Source organism: Neomonachus schauinslandi, chromosome 8 (genome assembly GCF_002201575.2).
Source record: "Neomonachus schauinslandi chromosome 8, ASM220157v2, whole genome shotgun sequence".
NCBI lineage: Eukaryota > Metazoa > Chordata > Mammalia > Carnivora > Phocidae > Neomonachus > Neomonachus schauinslandi.
In genome coordinates, this window is record NC_058410.1 from 79,806,116 (window position 1) to 79,813,938 (window position 7,823).

The following is a 7,823-nucleotide window of genomic DNA, read 5'->3' on the forward strand; positions in this document are numbered from 1 at the left end:
AATGGATGAATGGATACAGAGGATTGGGTGTAAATATATGATGGAATATTTTTCAGCCATGAGAAAGAAGAAATTTCTGCCATTTGTGACAATGTGTATGGACCTTCAAGGCATATGTGAAATAAAATAAGTCAGACAGAGAAAGGTGAACACTGTGTGATATCTCTCATATCACAGAAACAGAGAGTAGAATGGTGGTTACCAGGGGCTGGGGAGTTGGGACATTGGGGAGATATTGGTCAGGGTGTATATAGTTGCAGTTGTAAGATGTATAAGTTTGGGGATCTAATGCACAGCATTGTGATTATAGTTAACAATACTATATTATAGACTTGAAAGTTGCTAAGAGACTAGTCTTAACTATTCTCACCACAAAAAAGAAATAAAAATTATGTGATGGGATACAAGTGTTAGCTAAAGCTAAGTGGTAATCACATTGCAATATATGTGTATTAAATCAACAAGTTACACACTTTAAATTTACTCAATGGTATATGTCTATTATATTTCAATAAACACACACACAAATTTACTTAAAATATTTATCTTAAGTTAAGGACATTCGGATGGCATAATATTTTGAGACTCATTAGCATTTTCTATTTAGGAGTCATTAAGCAGAGTATCCCATTAGTTCAAATATGTATGTACATATATATGCTTTATTTATTATTTTGTGTTTATAAAGGAAACAGTCCCAGAAAAGGGTGACATAATATGCATCCAAACAAATGACACACACTTGAAAAACAACTTTTATTTCACTTAACTCGGTAGTTCAGACAGAAGGAGTAAGTCTGTATACTTCTGTCAAAAGGAGGGCACGACCAGTTTGCAAACTCTATGGAACAAAAATCTAAGAAAAATAATAATATTGGTCCACAAATTTGCAAGCACCATGATGAATTATATTTATTTTGTTCTCCTTGTGGAGATAACAGTAAAAGTGGAAGCCATGACAAACTTGAGAAATTTTGCTAAAAAGTATGGCTCCAGGGGTAACCTCGTGGCTGTCCTTTGGGTTGGTATGCCTAAAATGATCAGATGTTTCACATTTCTAATGAAAGCTGGAAATTGAAATTGGTTTGTGAAATCTATTTCTATACATTGAGAAATAACTCAAAATCTAAAAATGAAAACATTCTGTGGGCCGAATACTATACAGTCTGCCAAACAATACCTGTTAGCCGGTTTCTGAAAGTTATGGCTTCTAATCTATTCCATTACTTTACTGTGATACCCATCTTTAAATAATACCTACTTCTAGGCTATGATTCAAGAGGTAATAATAATAAGCAAATGTTTATAAAATGGTTATTATATACCAGGCACTCTGTATGCTAAGTGCTAAAATCTTCACAACTATACAACTATCATTAACTTTGCTTCAGTGAGAAATTGGAAGATTGGAGTTAAATAATATGCCTGGGTTCACCAGACTAGAAAAGAAAGCTGAGCAAAGCATCCAACACAGCAGGGACAAACTCAGTAGTAGCAATCATTATGATGGCTTGTGGCTGAGTAGCCCTTAATACCCTGTTGCTGGGGTATTAAGTATCTTTTCCCAAAGTTGCCAAGGAAGTTGGTACTAGATAATAATACTCTATTTCTTCCCCTCCAAACTAGGCTTTTCTCATCAAGCAAGACTGCCTTGAGTTTTAAAGAGTCTTGTCCCTAAGTTCAATAATTTTAGTGAGTTTTACCAAAAGCCATAAGGAATTTCTTTTGACTCCATCTTTATCTAATCAATTTGTCAGCAGTGCATGAAGCCATTTTTTCAAGAAAGTGAATGGAAGAAATTCTGCAGTCACATTCTTCTCAGGAAATCCTTTCTTTTAAAACAGTTTCATGAACACATGTTGCTTTTCTCATGTATTTCTTTTTTTTTTAAAGATTTTATTCATTTATTTATTAGAGAGCGAGCGAGAGAGAAACAACATGAGAGAGGAGAGGGTCAGAGGGAGAAGCAGGGTCCCCGCTGAGCCGGGAGCCCGATGTGGGACTTGATCCCAGGACCCCGGGATCATGACCTGAGCCGAAGGCAGTCGCTTAACCAACTGAGCTACCAGGGCGCCCTCATGTATTTCTTAAATCTTCTGCTTAAACATCAAAAAGAACTCATTAGGCATTGTTTTTTTTTTTTTTTCTTGTTCTTTGAAGATGTAAGAGAAAATATGGGTTTACTCAGATATTTCCCCAAATACCTCACAAATCTTAGAGAACTTGAGGGTTTATCTCTGGGGTTTCATAAAGGAATATAACTCTTTCATCATCTGTCTTTCTTTTCTTTCTTTCTTTCTTTCTTTCTTTCTTTCTTTCTTTCTTTTCTTTCTTTCGTCTTTCTTTCTTCCTTTTTGAGAGAGAGAGAGAGAGCGTGCACTTGCAGAGAAGGGGGCCAAGGGAAAGGGGGAGAGAGAGTCTTAGGCAGACTTCACACCCAGCAGAGTTGACCCGGGATCCGATCCCACAACTCCAAGACCATGACTGGAGCCAAATCAAGAGCCGGAAGCCCAACTGACTGAGCCACCCAGACGCCCCCAGTCATTGTTCTCTTGAGTAGTTCCCTCTTTAAAAATGTTAAGAAAAGAGATAACTCCTAAACCTACACATTGTGTATTGCACATAAATTGTAATGTTTACCCAAGACTCTGGTCTTTTAACTTGGTTATTCCAGAGGTTGTATGCAGAAATCAGATTTAATGGAGTGAAAACAGGAACTCAGTGCTACGTCAGCACACAATTCTTGCTTGTGAGATTTCCTGTCATTCATTTTACCAGTTTTTATATAGCATTTATAGTTGCCCTGTAAGGTGCCAGGTATTGAGAATGTTCCAGACTCAGGTTTTTTGCTGCTGTTGTTGTTGCTGTTGTCGATACTCCAGGTTATATTACTATTCATAATTACAAGTATAATTACTTTCCTCAAAACACCTAATTTTAAAAATGAAGATAAGTACCCTTTTGATTGTAGAGCATAAGCTGTATAAAAATGGAGTTATCTTTTATTTTATAATTTATCATATAAATTCTTCTAAGAATTATTTGAAGAGACACACCTTCTGCCTTAATACATTTATATACCATTATCATTTTTATGTTTTTAAACATGAACTGTTTTTGTAGATACAGCCATACATCTTTGAATACTTTTCTGTCTAAAACATACTATCAATGAGAATTATACCTTCCTAAACAAAAATAAGCCAGAATTATGTACTAGAGCCATAGAGGCCAATAAGTCTTGAATAAGAAATGTGACCCCACTATTTAAGTCACAAGCCTTACTGATTGAATTATTTGATGGGAGATTTTTGATTACTGCTTCAATTTCCTTAGTGGTTATAGGTCTGTTCTGATTGAGTTATTTGAAGCCCTGTTTTTATGAAACCCAGGCCTTAGGTTTGAATCTTGGGTGACCCAATTAATTTTCTTTATTTAAAAAGTTACAGATTTTAGTCTTAACTTACGCCAAATATAAGTTATCATTGGCAAATAGAATTGAATAAAATCATACAGTAGAACTAGTGAAAATCTACCAGTAATTTATACCTGAAGCTCTTAGAGGTATAGAATGTGAATATCGAAATGGCTTTCTGAAGTCATCTGACTCAATCTCCTACACCTCTAGAAATCTCTTAACATCCTTGGTTAATGCTTACCTGGGGTTTCATTAACTCTTCTGTAATGGGGTGGTCACTTCTCATGGGAAGCTTGCCTGATATTGAGATGTTACAGCCATTCAGAACTCTCACTGATATTGAACCTAATGGTGTGTCTCTCAACCATATCATTAGGAGTTCAACTCCTCCAGAATTTTCTCCCTCATTTACATGAATGCCCTTCAAGTATTTAGATAATTCATGTGCTTTCCCATGGATTTCTCTTTTCACTATTTCTCTCAACCCATTGCTTGAATGATACAGTTCAAGACCTTTTACCATTTAGCTCACATTCCCCTAAAACACACTAGAATTTATTAATATATATCTTTAAATGATGTGCCAAAAGTGATCACCATGTTCCACATGTGCTCTGACCAGCAGAGCCTACTAACTTTCACTTCCTATGATCTAACCATATGCTTCCATCATCATATCCTGAATATGCACTTTCATTTGGCAGTTACATTTGATTTATTCATAGAAAATCTGAGGACAGTATTATCCTTTTTCTAAATAATAAAATTTGTCCGATTGACCATATTTGTGTGTGTGTGTGTGTGTGTATGTCTGATCCTACTGTCAGAAAGCTGTAAGTTTAACTGCAAATGCCTGTGTTTGGCACATTTATTGGCTTCTTTTGCTTGATTTTTGTTTTTCATTCATTTCACATGTGTGTCTCTTAAGAAAAGTTATTCACTATGAGAAAAGTAATTTATGAAACTTGGCAGTGCTTTAGAGGTAACTGGTTCATCAACTTGAATTGTTTATTCATAAATGAATTCTCTATGGCTAGAAACTAATTCATTCAAATGATCAATTAATTAATTAATTAATCAATTATTCAACTCAATTATAATTTTAGAATGACCACTGTGTTTAAGGCTTTTAGTATAAAGAAGAAAGAGAGAAGATTTCTCCTTAGAGCTGTTCTTCCAGAGAGCTTATAAACAATTGGGCAGAAAAGAAATACAAGCACAAGGTAATGTGAAGGGATATCCATCCATCCCTCCATTTATCAGTTATACTCTGGGACCGTTAAAAAACTACTAGAAATATTTTTACTACCTTCTCATGTATCTTGGGATTTTGTTCATTAGTGTTGATTTTTTTTTTTCTAATTTTCTAGTGTGAAGACTATTCTCCTTGATAAATAAATTAAAAACAAAATGGAAATTGAATAATATTGATTTAGTTTTCCAGATTTCCAAGTGTTTTAATATTTTCTTTCTATCTTTCTTTTATTGATTTCTAGTTTGATTTCACTGTGGTAAGAAAACACATGTTTTATATAATGTCCAAAGTTTTTAGTTTTACTTAATAGGTGGAATAGGGGAAAAATACAACTACTTTATCATCTCAAATGTAGAAATCCTGGTGGTAGTTTCCTATGTAACATCTATTTTCTCCTTCTTACTAACATAACCTCATTTTTGTTTGGGGAGGCAATGTTCCAAGTTAAAAATACTTACCTCCCTAGATTCCTGTGCCTTTAGGGGTGGTCACGTGATCCAGTTTTGGCCCCACAATAAAACAGCTGAAGTCTACTGGCTAAGACTTCTAGAAAAGCTATTGTTCTTCTAATAAAAAGGACACCTTCACCTTTCTTCCCTTCTTTCTGACTAATATGTATACATGATGCCTGGATGTACAACAGCTATCTTGTGCCCAAGAGAACAAAACCCACCCACTAAGACTGGCAGAGAAAGAAGCCAAACAGAACTTGAATTCTTCATCAACTCCTTGAGCAACTGTACCATCCTTAAGGTTCCCACTGAAGGAGGGTTTATTATGGGAAAAATATCCTATAGGTTTAAGCTATGTTAGTTGACTTTCTGTTATGTGCACTAAACATAATCTTAGCAAGTTATTCATCCTGCTTTTTTCCACCCAATTTGGAATCAAGCTATCTTTTACTTCACCTCCAAAATCCAGCTCAAGGCAAGTTCCACTAGGATGACTTCCATCGTCCTAACCTAAAACAGTATTTGGTATTTGGTATGAAGGCCCCATTCAGCTGCCTTCACACCAAATACCACCTTCTTTCATGCTTTATCTCACTGCATTGTTTTTTAAATTTATCATCCTTTCTTCATTAAACAACTTGTTGAGGGCAGGCATTATGCCTTTTATTTGGCATTTTTTCCTCCATGTAATGCCAGGAATTTAAGCAGAGACCTGAAGTGGAACCAATTGACTTATACAGTAGTAAATACAAAGTAAAACAATGATCTTGGCCTGAGCTATCTGGTTCAGTGGTCTGGCAGAATGTCATATACAAGCTCAGTCATTGCAAATAATGGTTTTCTGGCTGTCAGTTCTAGCACAGTAGAATAATGTTGGGAGAACAGAAAAAGCAAGCACCACTTCTCACCATATTCTCCCTCATATCACATGTCTCCCTCTGCCTCAGTGTCGGATGCCGTAGAGATCACTCACCAATCAGTCCAGGGCTGGTCCAACAGGGACGGGCCAATCACTGTTCTTCAACTACAGCCAGACTTGCCTGCACAGCAGTACCTGTGGCTCTAGACTGGATTCCTGTACAGAAATCTGGCTCTGGCAATGGCAGCTGGAGAGGGTGATGGGACCTCCTGCTAAATGAAGTTCACTCAATGAATGGATGAGCTGCAAGAGTCACTTGCAAAGAGACCTGGAATGATAAGCTAACAACAACTCATTCAGACAGATGCTTTTGCCATCTAACTCCCAAACCTACCTGTGGCATGAGGAGAAGCCGTCTCGCATAGGAGAGAAGTCAATGAGGTGGGAGACCATATTCTCAATATTGAGTCTTTCCAGGAACTAGGGCTTCAAGGCGCAAGGCTCCTGGTTCCTTCTTCTCTCAACCACCCCTGCCCTCTTTTCACTCTCACTCCCTGTGCTGCCATCACTTCTGTTGCTGCGGCTTTTCCTTCTTCTCCTTCTCCTTCTTCTTCATTTCTTTTTCTTCTTTTCCAGCAGCAGCAGCAGCAGCAGCAACAGCAGGAGTCAGTCTCCATTACTTTCCAAACTGAGGGCAGGTCTCACTGAGTGAAGGAATCTAAGGAGCTTCTTTCTTTTTCTAGAAGAATTCCTCATCGGATCAGGCTTCTCACTCTGCTGATTTCTCCTCTTCCTTCTCCTCTTCCTCGTCAGGTATTGGGGAATATTTAGTTCCTTATGGTTGCATAAAACAACCTTTTGCAAAGTGGTCTTTATAGCCACACTGCTTGCAGGTGATGTACAGGACAGCCTTGAGGGTGATCTGCCCTGTGTAATCATGGAAGGACTGCCTCTGCCTCTCTTCTTGCTCAGTGATAACATTGTTGGCATCAAAGACTTTCTCAGTCCCCTGGTTGACAACTTTCATGGAGAGGGATAGTTTTATCCTATCATTTTTCATCTGTCAGCCAAAAAGCTTCTCCCCCACCTTTTCTCTGACATCTACTATCTCAGAGGGCTTATCCATGCAACAGGATGACATGTGAGTTCGAATGGCCAGACCTTGCTTCCAACAGCCTGGGATTTTGATAAAAGTTTCATAGTCTGTCACCATAACAACCTCTGGTTGGAAAATAGTGTAGACAGCAGGCAAGTCCTCCATGGTCTTGGGTCTTCCTGAATTAATCCTTAATGTTCTATGGCTCCTCCATTTCTCTTCTGTTAAATGTACTTCAAGTGTCTCTGTGTCAGCTCTTGGTCTCCTGGCCACAGCATTGGCACTTTTATTTGGCAATTTGACAGGACTCAATAAATGTTTGTTATACAGGCAGATGAAGAAAATTTTCTAAATAACATTTGTTTCATTGCAGTTTGTTGTTGTTTGCAACTATTTTCTAAGTAACTAGCTTTATAGAATATGGCTGTGTTGGCATATTTCATTTTTCTTAGCACTACTGGAAATAGCTGAGACATTGGACAGAATTATTGCTAGGGTTATATTAAACACATTTAACTAAAGTAAAACAACATCAATTCATCTGTTCTTTATGAAATTGGCAAGCCCACTTTCTCTGTGGTGCCAAATTTTGGATATATATGTATTTTGTATCTGAAAAGTAGTTATACGCCTAAGGATGTGGGGGATCTTCCTGTACAGATTTTTGTGATGTTTTGGCTCCCTAAAGTTCTCATGCGGTAAATGGAATTGTTCTTCTGGGATCCATCTTGGAACTACTATAT

At 37.2% G+C, this 7,823-nt stretch overlaps 1 pseudogene; it reads right to left on the reverse strand.

The window, feature by feature from the left end:
- Window positions 1-6,650: 6,650 nt before the first annotated feature.
- LOC110583582 lies at window positions 6,651-7,263 on the reverse strand (annotated as a pseudogene).
- Between the last annotated feature and the right edge of the window lie 560 nt (window positions 7,264-7,823).